This window comes from Delphinus delphis, chromosome 9, assembly GCF_949987515.2.
Source record: "Delphinus delphis chromosome 9, mDelDel1.2, whole genome shotgun sequence".
Lineage (NCBI taxonomy): Eukaryota > Metazoa > Chordata > Mammalia > Artiodactyla > Delphinidae > Delphinus > Delphinus delphis.
The window spans coordinates 74,232,293-74,248,674 of NC_082691.1; the positions used below are offsets into that span (position 1 = coordinate 74,232,293).

Here is a 16,382-nt window from a genome sequence, read left to right on the forward strand (position 1 = left end):
GGCTCTATGCTAGAAAGATATATTGTGATATCTACAACAGTTGTTTAGAGAGGATTTTTCATGAGAAAAATTAAACATTAACTTGAGGGAATCTCCAACATGGTCTCAGCGAGCATGTGACATAGAGTGTGCATGATACGTGTATCATGGGATTATGAGTTCAATAGTCATATTGGTTGCAGTTGTTCAGTTTGAATTCCTCTGGTTAAATCTCCAGTAACTTTAGATGTGTTTGGAATCGATGGTCTTTGCAGCAATAAGGACCTAATTGATGAAGGCCTTGTGTTTTCTTTTTCACCAATTCTATTTAAGTATAAGTCCTGTCAATTGGGCCTTTTCAAATTCTTTCAGTCTATATCCTCTTCTCTACTGCACTATCATTGCCTTAGGTCAGACCCTCATCATTTCTTCCCTGGACTACCACCTATATCTTTCTAATAGGTCTCTTCACCTTCAGTCTCACCAATCAGTCTTTGTTCCACATATCACTAGAATGATCTAGGTAACAGGAAAATCTAATCATTAAAATTCTCTAATGTGTCCACACTTCTTTAGGAAAATTCCAAATCCTTAACAAAAATGTAATGCTATTCCTGATTTAGTTTCTTCCAACATCACTAGAGTCACTTCTTGTCCTCCACTCCCCCCACCCCATGTACCTTATATTTCAGTAACACAGAACTATTTGCCACTCCTTCAATGCCGCATATTCTCTTACCTTTATGCCCAGTTGTTTGTCTCCTTCTTTTCTCCACCCCCACATCTTGAAACAGGTTCTCTTCCACTTCCCAAAGAGACTCAAAGTTGTCTCCTCCAGGATACCTTTCCTAACACTACATCTTCCCATCCCAGACTGCCTGGCTCCATCCAGAATGGCTTAGGTATCCAACTACATTTCCCCACAACACCATGGATATGATTTTTATCAGATAGGATGCTTTTCATGTTTACTTCTCCACTCCCTCCCCACCAAGAAGAAAGTTTTCTGAGGATCATGATAGTATTTTAATGCTTGTATTTTCAGAAAAAGTCCATCGTAATGTAGATAACTCAAAAATTTTTGTTGAAAGAAAAATGAAGTCAGGGAGTGAAGGATGGAGGAAGGAAGGACAGGAAAGAAAGAAAGCATGGAAGAGAGGATGGGAGAGAGGGAGAGAAGAAGACAGGAAGAAAATAATGGGGAGCTCTTCTTCAAAATTAAGCTGGAAAACAACAAATAATTCTGGAAATCAACTGACTCAAATTCCACTTTAATGTCCTGCATTTAAAATGCTGTTCAGGGGGCATATTGAATGTTTTCTGCTCAGAAATTTGCTCCCTGGGAATCACATGATGACAAGAATTCATATCTTGAGGCAACAAAATCAAAAGTCCTTAAAAGAAAAAGCATATTGTTCTGAAAGTTTGTGGAGCGCACAATATAATTTACATTCAGCTATTTTGTTCCTGCTTCATAAGCATAACTGACAGTCTTGTGGGATAACAGAAGTATAGTCCTCATCAGTGATGGTCAAATTTTTCAAATTTAGATTTTCAATACAGAACTAGCAAAATGTTTATAGTTATGATTTGTGCCATCTATGTACTTTACAATTCAAGGGACTACTTTGATGATGTATAGCAGAATAGTGTTAGAGAAGGAGTTTACAATGAAACCTTTAATGACTTCTCTTTGTACCATCTGACTTAGGATTAAATCTCACATAGGCAAAGGTCCTAGAATCAGCTTTTCAGACAAGATTGCAGAGTTCATAGCAAGTAAGGACACAACCTCTTGCTTACCTCCTGTGCACATCAATCAAGCACAGCTTTCTTGACAAGCTGGTCACCAGGGTCTGCTGCACAGCAATGTGTACTCCAGACTACCTGCCACTCAGTGCAGACACACCAAACCCTGTTTAGCCTACAAGAGTGACATCTCTGCTCCTTTCCAGGTAAAGCTGATATCTTGCAAGAAAAGGGGTAAACCATTCATATCGCCCCCAAAGGAAGCTTAAGAACTAGCATCACAATTCACATTACTCACCATTGGATATACGATGGTAATTCCATGAAGGGGTCCTCACATCCAGAGGGTCCAGGCAGGACAATATGCTCTGGGATAACGAAGTGTCAGTACTGCACTGGTCTGCGCTGTAACACAAGAAGGAAACTGAGTCTGATTATGCTCAGTCAAAAATTGGTAAAGATGTCTTCCACAGTATTCTCTCTCTAGACTCTTTGCCAAAGAGGTCAATGTCACCAGGTCTTCCTTAGGAGTACCTCAGATGAATTGGGCAAAATGGCTCCCTCTTAGAGAAGGAAATTGGGGTAGGAAGTGTAAAGATCCATGAATCACATTCTATACAGAAATCAATGCCCAATGTGTTCATAAGATTGGGGTGGCTTGACTTCTAGAAGTTGTTCACAAATGTCCTAAAGTAGTCTCAGAGGCAACTGCCAGGAGGTACGGTGTGATTTCCTCAGGACACAGTAATTGAGTCAATTTACTTGAAAGCTTGGACTATACCCCTTGGTTTCACTAATCATACTGAAGAACTCCAAAAACTATTCCCCTGGAATTCTCCAACTAGTCATCACAACTATGGTTCTAAAGCTCAAGGCAAACCTTAGCAACCCCAAGGATACTACAAAGAGTGCACTGAAAAGGCATCTCTATATAGTGCCTGCAATAAACCTGCTCCTTGCTATTCTGGAGGCAAACTTTACTCAGTCCAAATTAATCAAATGCCAATTTCAGAGTTACCACTGAAAAACTAATAAAACAATTATCATCCAAGTGGCACTCTGAATTGTCATCATGTCAGAATTTACTATTAAATCTTAAATTTTCCTAGTTATATGAGACCTTTTTTTCAAAGAATCCAGGAATAGGACTGCATTTTGTAGATGTATGGAATTACATAGTCAAAAAACCTTGCAGAAATAACCACTGACGATCTAATGAAATCAGTTACAGGAATGGGGGAAAATAAAAAGTGTAAAATCAAAAATTTTTATGTCACTTTCTAAAGTTACCAATATTACTGGTATTCACCCTACCTAAGACAACATGAATGTAAACTATAGTTACCCTTCTGCTGAGCCAAACAAGAATTTTAAGCTATTTAACAGCTCTTGAATTTCTACCATGTTTTAGTTATGAGGGTAATCACTTTTTCACCTATAGGAGTAATATTTTCTATGGCCCTGACCTCAGTAAAAATAAGTCTGGCATCTGGAAAGCACAGTAGTCCTTGACGTCAGGTGTCTGGGCCATATCCTCAACAAATGAAATCAGAATCTCTGGTGGTGGCAAGGGGGAGGACTGGACATGGAAATGCTTCTAAAAGTTCCCCAGGTGATTCTACTGTGCAGCCAGCGTTGTGAATCACTGTGATGAATGAACAGCACTGTGCTAAACACAGTAATGAAAATAAGCACCTAGTAATCTATTCCTTGCCCCTAAGGAATCTGCCCTGGAGGAACAATACAACTTATCTTGTGCCTATCTACTAATTTCCCCCTTCCCTGAAACTTCACCCACAGGCTGCCACAGGAATGGGCTTAGGCAGCTGTCTGTACCAAAAATCACTGACCCTGCTAACCACACTGATTAAATGACTGGATATACAGTTCAAGATAAGACAACCAAATCTCTGAAAGTTTCGAATTAAGATCCCAAAAGTCTAATTCAGTCGTTTGGCTGGCGGTAGTTGAGCTGAAAGAAAACTGAAATGATAAGGCAGAGAGACAAGGGAAGAGTACGAAAGTAGATATTCCTGGGAAAGAGTCAAGAGGGGTACTGTATGATCCTGAGAACTGGAGAGAGAGAGAGAGCTGTCTAGGCTTCTGACAGGTTCCAGTGCATACCCTGCAAGGCCCATTTCTTGGATGCTGTAGGTTTATAATACCTTCTCCTTATTTTAAGCTAGTTGAGTGAGTCTCTGCTCCTTGCAATAAAAAATGCTCCTTTCTCCTCTTCATATTCTGGGTCCCAATTTGATTCCCACGTGATCTGTGAGCCCTCCACATCCTTCTCTTGTCTCCTGAAAACAGTAAGAGCAGTAAGAGTTCAGATAAATGGGAAACTAAAGGGTTGAGGAGTTGTCTGGGAGGCTTTACAGATCAGGTGGGAACTGCACTGGGACCTAAAAGATGGAGGGGGAAAGAGAGCTCACTCCAGGTGAGGGAAAGAGCAAGCACAAAGTCACAGAAGCAGAAATGTACCAAAGGTGAAGCCTACACTTAAGGAAGAGGCGCACTGGAAAATTAATTTAGCTTGGTGGGGATGAACCCGATTAAAGGCCAGACATGCTAATTCAATGGTCTTCTACTCCTTAGTTTCTCCTGCATGTAAAAAATCCTGATGCCCAGTACTTTTAAATAAATGCTTTCTAAATTCTTAAATACATACCATCTGTCCCACTACTCTAGGGGAAATGCACTAATAATAACAAACAACCAAAAAGTAATAAACAAGAGAAAAGCATTGATAGAAAGGAACAGACAACGCTTGCCAGTTTCTGTTAAAAACAGTTTATTTTTTACACATCAATGGACTCTTATAGCTTATTTTATTCTCTGTACACTTTGGCAAACATTGGTTATTTTGAGACTATGTTTTACTTCTATTATCAAAGTAATTCTTTTCTTAACAAAATTTTAAACTTAGTTGCATCTTCACATACATAACTAGTGTAATGGTCATAGTCTATAACCATTATTGGTGACAGGAAATAGTGTATCTTAGTATTAACTATAATTAAAAAGCATTTTGGATAATATTGGTTAAATGCTGTGAATTCAACAGTGGTATTTACCATCAACTGGAAATAATTAGAGTAGGGTTCTAAGTATTAAGAGATCCTTTCAATTCAAGCACTTTCTCATCAGTGATGTAGACCTGGAGTCAAGGTGTGAAGCCACAGGCAAGGCTGACAATCAGCCAATATGCATCAGAGTACCAGCCCCAGCCTGAGCTGTACCAATAGCCCAAGAGTGACTCTCACCAGGTCACTTCCAATGATCTTCTTTACATTCAGTATCTTCCTATTTATACTAAACGCGTCCTTAAGTTAAAAATGGCCCAAGCTGGATGGGCTCTTGGAAATTAGTTGATATTTTACTAATGAAACTAAGATAGTTAATTGTTGGGCTTAAGGGGAATGCTGAATTTGCTTTAAAAAATACTTTTTTTTTCTTCCAGCTAATAGCTCCATTGCTTTACTAAAATGACTTTTAAAAATCTTGCATTCTTTTCCCTTAGAATGCAGGCAGGAGCAGCCTGTGCAAAGCCTGCCTGCTCCATACGTCAAGCACTGTTTGTATATATTTCGGCGTATCCAAGCAAGGGCTTTTTAACTTTCCACCCTACGGACAGAGCTGTACTTTCCTGAACAGCAGCCAGGAAAAATCTTGGAACTTTGGCAGGAAGACTGTGGGAAGCCTGGTGCAACACCAGGCTGAGATCTGGAGCAGAGGCTTTCTACAAAGGCAGAGGAGCGAAACACCTCCCTTTGTTTAGCTCTACATATGAGTACAAATGGAGCCCCCAGATTGCAATCAGGCCCTATTGTATAAACTTGGGGTTTCCATGCCATACAGCATTTTTGGCACCAAGTACCTTATTATTTTTCAGCTGGAAAACCAATTAGCATTCTTTTTATATCTGGGTGTTAGTACTTGGGACTTAGAGAGATTTTTTGGCCACCAGCCCACATGGCTGTAGTCTCTTGGGCAATGCCTGACAAATTAAGATAAAACTGTTACTTCATGTTTTCCTACAAAGAGAAAACAAAAACTGTTTCCTGCTCTTATTAATTGGATGAAGTCAATTTCCACGTTTAACAAATAAAAAGGTAGGCATAATCAGGGTGTCAACCCAGGGCTCTTATCTCTCCCCAAGCTGGTTCCTCTGCAGGAATGTGAGAGTATAAGAACTGTCAGGTTCTGACTAAGCGTTCCTTCTCTTGGAAAAAATCCCCATGGTCAACAGAGGGCTCTGTCCAGTGGATAGGCTGCGACCACCACGAGGTCACCCTTTGCCCCCTCTGGCATTTTTTCCCCCACAAGTTTGAGCAACGGGATTTACCTGGAGAGAACTATGAGGAGATTCCAGCCCTGTCAAGTGAATTAGTCATAACAGTCAAGAGGGTACTGCCCAGTTTGAAAGAAATAAACAGAGCCAAAAATTTCCCTATCTTGAAAGCAGAGCAAAGAAAAGTTCACACTCTAGGAATGCAACTTATGATTAGAGAAAACCATATCTGGGCTGCTGTCTCAGAATATCTGAGCATGTGCGAGAAGAGGAGGAAAAGAGGTTGAAATTGTTGTGAGAGGTGCCCATCCTATAAAGTATTCCCTTATGATAAACAAGCCTTGCCATGGCGACACAACCTAATGCCACAAGTCAGAGGAATATAGCCCTCCAGTGAGCAGACCACATTTGGGAAAACCTCCAGGACGATGCAAAATATTTAGAAGGAAAGTGGTGAAACAAACAGAAGGGAAACACAGCAAACCGACTGCAGTTTGAAGACAAAAATATGTTGGGTGCAAAAATCAGTTTGGGTGTAAGTTACAACAGTGTTTTTGTGTTGTTGGTACTAAATGTACATCTCTTTGCTAGAAATGGCCTGAGGGGTCTGTTGCTTCCCTTAAAGACTTTCTTTGTAAACAGTGGGTGGTGGCATCCTTAAAAAAATGCACTTGAAAGACTTCTTTAAAGAATTTTCACAGAACATTTTCTTTGCAACAAATTCTGTTCTGGAGCTATATTACTTAACAAGGGGGCTGTGTTCTGAGTCATATGGAAATTAATTATCTTATTGCTAAATTTGTTATCAACAGCATAAAATGATCATCTGTAATAATCTAAGGGAGTAACTAGAAAATGTCCAATTTTGCACAGGTAAAGAAGCATTAGAATTGAGGTTCTAGACACCAGACGTCACACATTGCCCTATGTACCAGGTGACCATACATTCCAATTTGCCAAGACAGTCTCAGCTTACTCCAATTATCCAGGTTTAGTTACTAATAGTGCCCCTTTCACTCACAAAAGTGGTTTGGATAACAAATAATTTAGAGACCCTACTCCTGCAGAGACCAAGAGTCTTCTTTCTATCCTCCAGGGATACCAGTCTGATGCTTTATCAATCTCAGAACATACAAGCACTTATAAAAAAGGGAGGGGAAGGGAGAGTTGCTGCCATTTTGCAAAGAGTAATCCTCAACAGTTTGGCTTCACCTAAAAGAAGCATAGAAGGACCATGCACAAAATCAACTTAGGGGAAGTGAGAGAAAATGTCCATCCATAGAAACCCCCTAAGGAAGCTTCAGGAGTACCTGGGGGCTTCTTACTAGATTATATACCAAAGTCTAAACAAGTGTTTCTTTGTCAAATCCTAGAAGGCAGGCAGTCATTTCAAAAGCAGATATGCATACTGCCTCTTTTTCTGCCTTGTAGTCTAGAATGTATCACTTAGATATTCCAAATCAGAAAGTGTTCAGCCATTTTTATATCGCCACCAGCTACACTGCTGGGCTGCAGCTATTTGGATCAGAATGGAAATGCTTTGATCTCTTTTACATCTAAGTTTAACTGTGGCTTGGGCCCAAAAGGTGGACTAATTTTGGCAACTTCCCCTTTACACTTTTATCTGAAGATAAAAGGAACACTTGGAAGCATAAACAGAAGGTGTATTTCTGTAGGCCCAAGGACCACCACATCAAACGAACGAAACTATAGAAGCTTATGCTGAATATTAGCTCTGTTTCATCAGCTCTACTCACTCCCTCATTCACTGGCAGCCAGTAGGATCATTTCCTTCCATTGTAAACAAATAAAGATAATATAACATTAAAGAACTTAGAAAAGAAAGAACATTTCCATCACAGTGATTTTCATTTTCACAGAAAAATTTTAAAAATTGAAAACCATGTTTCTTAAGTGATAAATTTATTATACTGGCCTTAGATTCAGGAGTCCAAGGTCCTTTTGCATTCTCTGCAAATATCTGGGTGACGGGAGATGCTGGAGCAGCCATTCTCCTAACCTCCTTGTGTCTCAATGCTCTGGGCTTTAGTCAGGAATTTATAGATTGATAAACTCAGTTAGAATGGAACACAGGCCCCTATGGGAAGCCAGCTTGGAGCTCCAGAGAGGAATCATGGCTTCCCAATGACTTCTGCAGTACACAAATTATTCATTTGAGGACTAAATGAGAGCAATTCAAGAGCTCAGGGGGTTTAATGACCTATTTGATCTTATAGTCGGAGCTGTAGTCCATTCAAGCATAGGTCAAGGTACACTGGAGTTCTAAAAGTGAGGAGGTGGTCTCTTTATAGGGACACATATCTGAGTGCACAGAGGCAGTTTAGCTGGATGCAAATCAGATAGGCTCTGAGCAAAGGTATTGGGCACATAATTGCCAAAGCAGTGCTCTCGCTAAGAACAAAAATCACCATATTGGAAGGAGAGATTTCTGACTTTTCCTTACCAATATCTAAGGAGACAAGTGAGTTTCTTGAAGGGCCCTTAGGACACACAGGACCCAGCTAAGAGAATATGACGCGGCTTAAACATACCAACTTGGCCAACTGACCCACTATAATGATTTGACAAATGGAGATAAAACAGCCAGGCTAGTGATGGACAGAGTTGATGGAAGGTAATATGGCAGGAATTTATGGATTAAAAGGTACAAATACAGATAATTGAAATAATACTGGGAGTCACTTTTTGTGGGTCATCAGGTGGCATCACAGTACTCATTTGTTTGCTGAAAAAATATTTATTAATTTTTATTCTTTTGAATGAAATTACCTTTTTGTTTTCTTACATTGTTGGCTTAAAAGTTGGGGGAGTAGTACCACCCTATTTGAGTTTTCAGTGGTAAAGTTTTCCCAGGTTTCTGGATAAGAGGATGTGACTCAAGCATGAGAAATGTGAAAATCCCATCAACATTTCCTGGCCATCTCAGAAATCAGGATCCCACGTAAAACTTGAGAGTTGCATTAGATCATATCTAAAACCCCTTCCAGCAATGCAATTTTGCATAACAAGGACCTAAACTTTCTTAAAGAATTTCTTTTTATGCCCATTTCAACACCCTCCAGAAAAGGAAAATTGGTAGCAAAGCCAGAGGTCAAGAGAAAATGTAAGTACAGAGAGTCCCAAACCACATTAGTGACAGACATGTGATTCTCAAACCCTCCTTGAAGCAGCTGTCTATCATGTGAAAAGAGTTTGAGCTACCAGGCCTGATCTTCCTTGAATACTCATCTCTTTGATTTAAAAAACTTTTTTTTTTTCAGTTAAACGAGAAACACATGAATATATTCTCACAGTAGAAGAATCAATCCATACAAAAGCATATAGAACAAAAAAATAAACACAAAGTATTTGTACATTTATGGGCCATATACATTTATATACGATACTATTATGCTATGGTAACTTCTTTTTACCTGGGTCTTAAAGAATTTTCTATTTTAATATGTACAGATCTTATTCTTTCTCTATAACAATGGAATGTTCTGTAATTTTATTACTGTCTCCTTTGTTGGTGATATTCTGTTTGTTTCTACTGTTTGCTATTATAAAAGAGAATATTCTTGTAAACGTGTTTTACTCTGAGTGAGTGTTTCTGTGGGACAGATTCCTAGAAGTAGACCGCAAGGTCAAAGATTAGGGTTACTTGAAATTTTGGTAAATACTATCTAATTTACACATGCTGAGCTTCACATGTATGCCATATGCATTTCTCTTGTAAGTGGTCCTTTGTATCCTTTGTCTATCTTCTGTTTAGTTCTTTGTGTTTTAAATATTCATATGCAGGCACCTTTTATATATTGCAAATCTTTTATACCTGTTGCAAATATTTCTGCTAGTCTGTAGCTTATCATTTAACTTCTTTTTTATTGTTGTCTCATAGAAGATTTTTGTTTTTATGAGGTCAACATTATAAATAATTTCTTATATGACATATTAATTTCGTGTATTACTTAGGAAAGCCTTCCCAATTCCCAGAGTTATGATTTTTTTCTATATTCTCTTCAAATACTTTTATAATTTGTTCTTAACATTTATTCTCATTAGTCTCTCCAAAAGGTATCTTTGCTTATGATATGAACTATGAGTTTAATTTTTTCCCCAAAAGGAGAGCCAATTGTCATAATGTGATGAATTGAGAAGCTTTGAACACTTTACTAATTAGAGATGACATCTTTACTTAAACTATATTTTTGGGTTTCCATTCTAGTGTTTTTTTTTTTTAAATTAATTTATTTATTTATTTATGGCTGTGTTGGGTCTTCGTTTCTGTGCGAGGGCTTTGTCTAGTTGTGGCGAGTGGGGGCCACTCTTCATTGCGGTGTGCGGGCCTCTCACTGTTGCGGCCTCTCTTGTTGCAAAGCACAGGCTCCAGATGCACAGGCTCAGTAGTTGTGGCTCATGGGCCCAGTTGCTCCGCGGCATGTGGGATCTTCCCAGACCAGGTCTCGAACCCGTGTCCCCTGCATCGGCAGGCAGATTCTCAACCACTGCGCCACCAGGGAAGCCCTCCATTCTAGTTTTTTCTACCAATGTGTTTGTCTATTCCTATGCCAAAATGCACTGTTTAAATTGCCTTATATTATGTTCTTCTTATTAGTAGTAGTTCAAATCCCATGATTCTCTTTTTTAAAAATGTAACTTGCTAAGCATTGCTGTTCTTTCTTTCATACGTGCTTGAGAACCAGCTCGTCAACATCTTCACAATGTTGAGTTTTCCCATTGAGAAATATGGAATAACATTTTATTTATGTAGATTTTTAAACACCCTTTTCATAAAAATCTTGCACATTTCCTATTTATTTCTAAGTATAAAATGGATTTTGTTGCTATTATGAATGAGATTCCTTTTAACATTACGTTTTCTAATTGAGTATTGCTAATATTAAGAAAGTTATTGATTTTTGTATATTGACTTTTATATCTGATCACCTTACTATACTCTTAAAGTACTCTCTTAAAATTCTAACAGTTTTTCTTATCATCCTCCAATTTTCTTGGTAGAAAACTTTATATATTTCTCAAATTAATTGTTGGGAGTTAGTAAAACTTGAAACACATGTTTTTTAAGATCAACCAATCAAAGTAATCCTTTGAGAGTGTTATAGACTGAATGTCTGTGCTCAACCTCCACAATTCATATGTTGAAGCTTTAACAACCAATGTGATGGTATTTGAAGATGGGGTGTTAAGAGTATAATTAGGTCAGGAGGGTGGGGCCCTCATGATAGGATGAGTGGTCTTATAAGAATAGGAAGAGAGAGAGAGAGAGAGAGACCTCTTCCCAGTGCATGTACCAAGGAAAGGACATATGAGGACACAGCAAGAAGGTGGCCATCTACAAGCCATGAAGACTACTCTCACAGAACCCAGTCATGCTGGCACCCTGATCTCAGACTTCCAGCCTTCAGAACTGTGAGAAAATAAACCACTGTTGTTTAAGCCACTGAGTCTATAGTATTTTTTTCATGAGAGTCCAAGCTAAGACAGTGAGTTTATGTTATGCTAGGCATACTGGGATTATTACTGGGACCCCAGTAAGAAAGCATGTAACACTTACTTGTTAAACTTACAGATTTAATACTTTGAAATTATGGTTTGCTTGCTTGTTTGGGATTTTTTGGTACAGATCAAATACTACATTCTTTTCCTAGTAGGCTCATCCTACTCTTCCCCAACATACACAAAAAGATTTTCAAATTTAATAGCTGTTTTCAATTTCTAATGCTTGTAAATAGGTCACCATTAAAACTTACAATCAGGAATGTATAATTTGTGCTCACTTCAGCAGCACATATACTAAAATTGGAATGATACAGAGGAGATTAGCATGGCCCCTGTGCAAGGATGACATGCAAATTCGTGAAGCGTTCCATATTTTTATGAATGGATAAAGAAGATGTGGCACATATATACAATAGAATATTACTCAGCCATAAAAAGAAACGAAACTGAGTTATTTGTAGTGAGGTGGATGGACCTAGAGTCTGTCATACAGAGTGAAATAAGTCAGAAAGAGAAAAACAAATACCGTATGCTTACATATATATATGGCATCTAAAAAAAAAAGGTTCTGAAGAACCTAGGGGCAGGACAGGAATAAAGACATGGACGTAGAGAATGGACATGAGGACATGGGGAGTGGGAAGGGTAAGCTGGGATGAAGTGAGAGAGTGGTATGGACATATATACACTACAAAATGTAAAATAGATAGCTAGTGGGAAGCAGCCACATAGCACAAGGAGATCAGCTCGGCGCTTTGTGACCACCTAGAGGGGTGGGATAGGGAGGGTGGGAGGGAGACACAAGAAGGAGGAGATATGGAGATATATGTATATGTATAGCTGATTTACTTTGTTATAAAGCAGAAACTAACACACCCTTGTAAAGCAATTATACTCCAATAAAGATGTTAAAAAAAAAAGAATGTGTAATTTATAAAGGGAAGGCCCCCCCCTAAAACTGAATAAATAAGGACAAGAGGAAAATATTTTCAGTTTCACTGCCACACAGCCCATTTCTATTCTTAGGCAGCCTGGGTATGGGTCTTCCAAAGGTTTGCTTCCCTGACATATGGAAACACAGCCGCAGATTTCCTCTGAGTAGCCCAGCCCTTAAGTTTGCAATGCCACATTTCCTGTGGAAGGAATTCTTGAGGCTAAAATCCTTGCTAACTTCCCTTTCCAAAACTGATTGCTTCATATAGGGACATGCTTTCTCTGTAGGTCCAAAAGGACATAGAAAAATTAAAATAACTTTTGCGTGATTGTGTCTCTCCATTTGCTTTCTTACAAACTAATGACTCATTTCCTTCACTTAGTTTGTACATAATGGATCCATATTGGTTTATAGATACAGATAGGAGAGAATTATGGATAATAAGGTGTCACACTCTATCTTTATTTATCTGTTCATGATAGATAAGTCTGCTCCCTTAACCATCCCTGACTGACTGACTGTGGCTCCTAGAGCACTATTTTGAGGAGAGGTCAGAGGCTGCCTCTGGCCATGATCAGTGATTAATGTCTGCCATGAGCATGGGAGGAAAAGAGGTGGGATGCCTGCCAAGCATTTCCCATCTTTGAATATAATTGGCTTTTTGTTTCTGAGCTTGGAAGTTTTATTAATTTGTAGCTATGATATGCATAAAAGGAAAAATATTGGTTCTTTAACTTGGATCAACAAAGAGGCCTAAAACATGTAAGTGCCTTTAAGACTAGGAAGCTTTAATGCTAAACATTGAGCATATTAATGTATATCTTAAGTAAAGCCTAAGCCAAAATACTACATTTTAAAAATATGCTACTACATAGTAGTGATTATCCTCATTATCATTAATAGTAGTAGCATGGTAGTATTACTAATAATTCTAACTTTAAAAATCCAACTTGGCATTATATTGGGTGGCATATAAAATTATCCATAAAGTATGAAACAGATATTTTCAGATAAAAGTAGAATACTTTATTTTCACAACTCAGACATGCCAGGAGGCTAAGAGTTGAGGAAATAATATGAATGTTGCTGGTTTTTATCAAACATAAGTATTATGTTTGTGAAATTGAGTTAATAGTACAACCCAAAACTTAGACTTCGCAAAATACTTGAGAAACATTAAAAAAAAAAAATAGTGATGTGCAGCTCTAGGCATTGGAGGTTAACAAGTCTACCCTTCAGAGTGGGATTATCAGCAAAGTCTGGTAGTGGTTGAATTTGTAAAAAAAAAAAAAAAAAATGGAGTGTTCAGCTGTGGTTTGGGATATTATATCATAAGAACTCAAATCACTATTTTTCCATATCCACATATTTATAATATTTTATGTTTTTTACAAGCAAGGAATTGTTCCTACTAACAACCACTACTGTGATTCAACTCTCCTATTACATTAGAAATACTGTATAAACAGAGAGAGCAGGGGAACTTCACTTGGAAAATTAGCTAACAATCATCATACCAATCCATCTCCACAAACTATTACAACACATCCACATCTTAAGACATTCCCCCAGAAGTTCACACTGAAATTTGGGCTACAAAACAAATGTTTATATTGATACTGTGTTTTAACCAATTTTCCAGTTTTTTAAACTATGTCAAATAGCCACCTGAAAATACATTTCCATGAAATTTATGGTACTTCCTTCTAGTGATAATACGTCCATCATTCTTTCCCACAAAATACTTATCAACATGACCTTTTTCAACAAACGGGTAAAAATTGAGTTTTTAAACTATGTGACTTGCTTACCATCAACCAACAACTTTTTGAGGTACACACCTCTAAGGATCTAACCCATTGACCCTAAAAGAGATTTCTGCTCAGATTAACAAATGGATAAAAAAATTATGATAAAAATTTTTTCCACAATCTAATCAAACAACATTTATAAAAGATTGAAAGTCTTGTCATATCCCATTAGAATTATTATACACTTAGTCATATCTACTTTTTAAAGTATGTCCCTGAAGTGTACCAATATTCAAAAACATTAAAAAATGTGTTGAAGTTCATACAGTGATACAAAATCATGAATATACAATTTTGCTATTTATTATTGGAGACAGTGTCTTTAGAGTGACTAGAAAACCAGTGCTTCTTTTACCTCATGTTGCACTTGATCAGTAACACATTTAACAAAACCATGTTATAGGACTTAAGGACTTTGGAGTTAAAGAAATTCCTTGTTTCCATTCTGCTACAATTTTTATTTTTAAAATTACCAACCCAAAATAATCTACTGCAAAAGATATCGTATGTGTAGGCAACCTACAACAGTTCTACATTTATACATGAGACCATGAAAACCAGACAGATATATATCTGAGCAGCTATTCATCACTGCAGTGGACCATACTAGTTAAGTTTACAGCATTTCCCTTCAAGTCCTAGCCTTAAATCCCAGCTCAACAACTTTCTAGCTATGTGACCAGTACAAGTTACTTAAACATCTCTGTTCTGAGTTCCCTCATGTGTAAAATGAAGGTACTAATAGTACCAACTCAGAAGTTGGTGTGATAATTAAATGAACAAATATATGTAATGCACTTAAAATAGTTTCAAGCGCATAATACGTGTCGTTTAAGAACTGGAAAAAAATATGACAGCAGAAGTTTTGGGGGATAGGCAGCTGTGTTTAAGAGCATGAATTAACAATAAAGCAATGGGATCTATTTTTTAAAGCTGGAAAAGATATACCTGGGATGTAGCATTGACAATTCCCAGTCTTTTGATTTACCTGTTCTCCGTGAGTAATGTTTTGCATGATGTGTCAGACTTTGACACAGATTTCAGTGCCTCTTCATTTATCACAGGATTGATCTCATGAGAGTTTGCTAAGGGGCCTAGGCTAGATGACAAATGGACTGCTATCAAAGATTTTTTTTACTGCTATAATGGTTTCTCAAATAAGGTATAATATGTATGGGCTTTACAGTTTTTTTTAATCAGATAAATGGTTTCCTTTTATGCATAATGTATTCTCTAATTATCCTCGGGTAATACATTGAGTGACAGAAAGCTAGGCACTCACTTTGCAAAAACTGTAAAGAATTGAGATGATTATGTATGTCAGCTGTTTTAACTGACATCATTTATGAAAGATTAGCCAGTATTACTTTATTAACAATTGCATAAAGAATGAAGCTGTGAGGCAAATAACCCACCTTAAAAGCCAAGTATCAACACTATTAGATCCATACATGGTCATAGTCTGCAGTATAAGATTTAAAGTTGAAAGAGACCTTAGAATCCATATAATCTAACCTTGTAGATTTTACATTTGCATAATCTGAAATTCCCAGGACTTGCATACATTACCTAAGGGAATCAGTTATGAAGTTACAGAATTCCAACTGGAAACCAGGCCCCTACACACTTGGTTCAGTATTTTTTATTTTAATCTATTCCAAACTACCTGCTTGTTGCAAGGATCAACATTTTTCCTCTGAATTAACACTGCTTCGTGATTAAATTGAATGTTTCATTTTATAGATGGTAGGTGAAAAACACTAGGTCACCTTCGATTAAATGCTAAATACCTTTCTTGGCTCATTGCCTCTGTATTTTTCAAATGATTTATTGTACAGCGATTATCTGTGATTTGTGTCAGCCATGATGCAAAGTGAAAAGGGGCTCCAGCTGCAAAATTAGGGACACTGTTAATAATAATGTTAAAGATTTCCCCCAAAATAACTTAGCAGATGGAAATGGGAATGGGGATTTTTTAGATTTTTATTTTAGTTTAGTTTTGCCTATAACCTTTTCCCTTTGCACCACAGCTTAAAACCACATTGTCATCTTCCTCCCTTGAAAGACACCCAACAGATCATCCTATCTTTGCTGT

At 37.6% G+C, this 16,382-nt stretch overlaps 1 protein-coding gene and 1 non-coding gene across 8 annotated transcripts in view; one reads left to right on the forward strand and one right to left on the reverse strand.

The window, feature by feature from the left end:
• The window catches only part of TFEC (transcription factor EC), a 668,004-nt gene that overhangs the window by 391,322 nt on the left and 260,300 nt on the right, over positions 1-16,382 (reverse strand). For all 7 annotated transcript variants that reach the window (XR_009520665.1, XM_060020780.1, XM_060020779.1 and 4 more), the window contains exon 3: positions 2,027-2,133. The gene's annotated coding sequence lies outside the window, so the exon portion shown is untranslated. The remainder of the gene's footprint in view (positions 1-2,026; positions 2,134-16,382) is intronic.
• LOC132431421 (U6 spliceosomal RNA) lies at positions 11,813-11,919 on the forward strand. Its single transcript, XR_009520728.1, has one exon. It is a non-coding gene; the product is annotated as a U6 spliceosomal RNA (small nuclear RNA).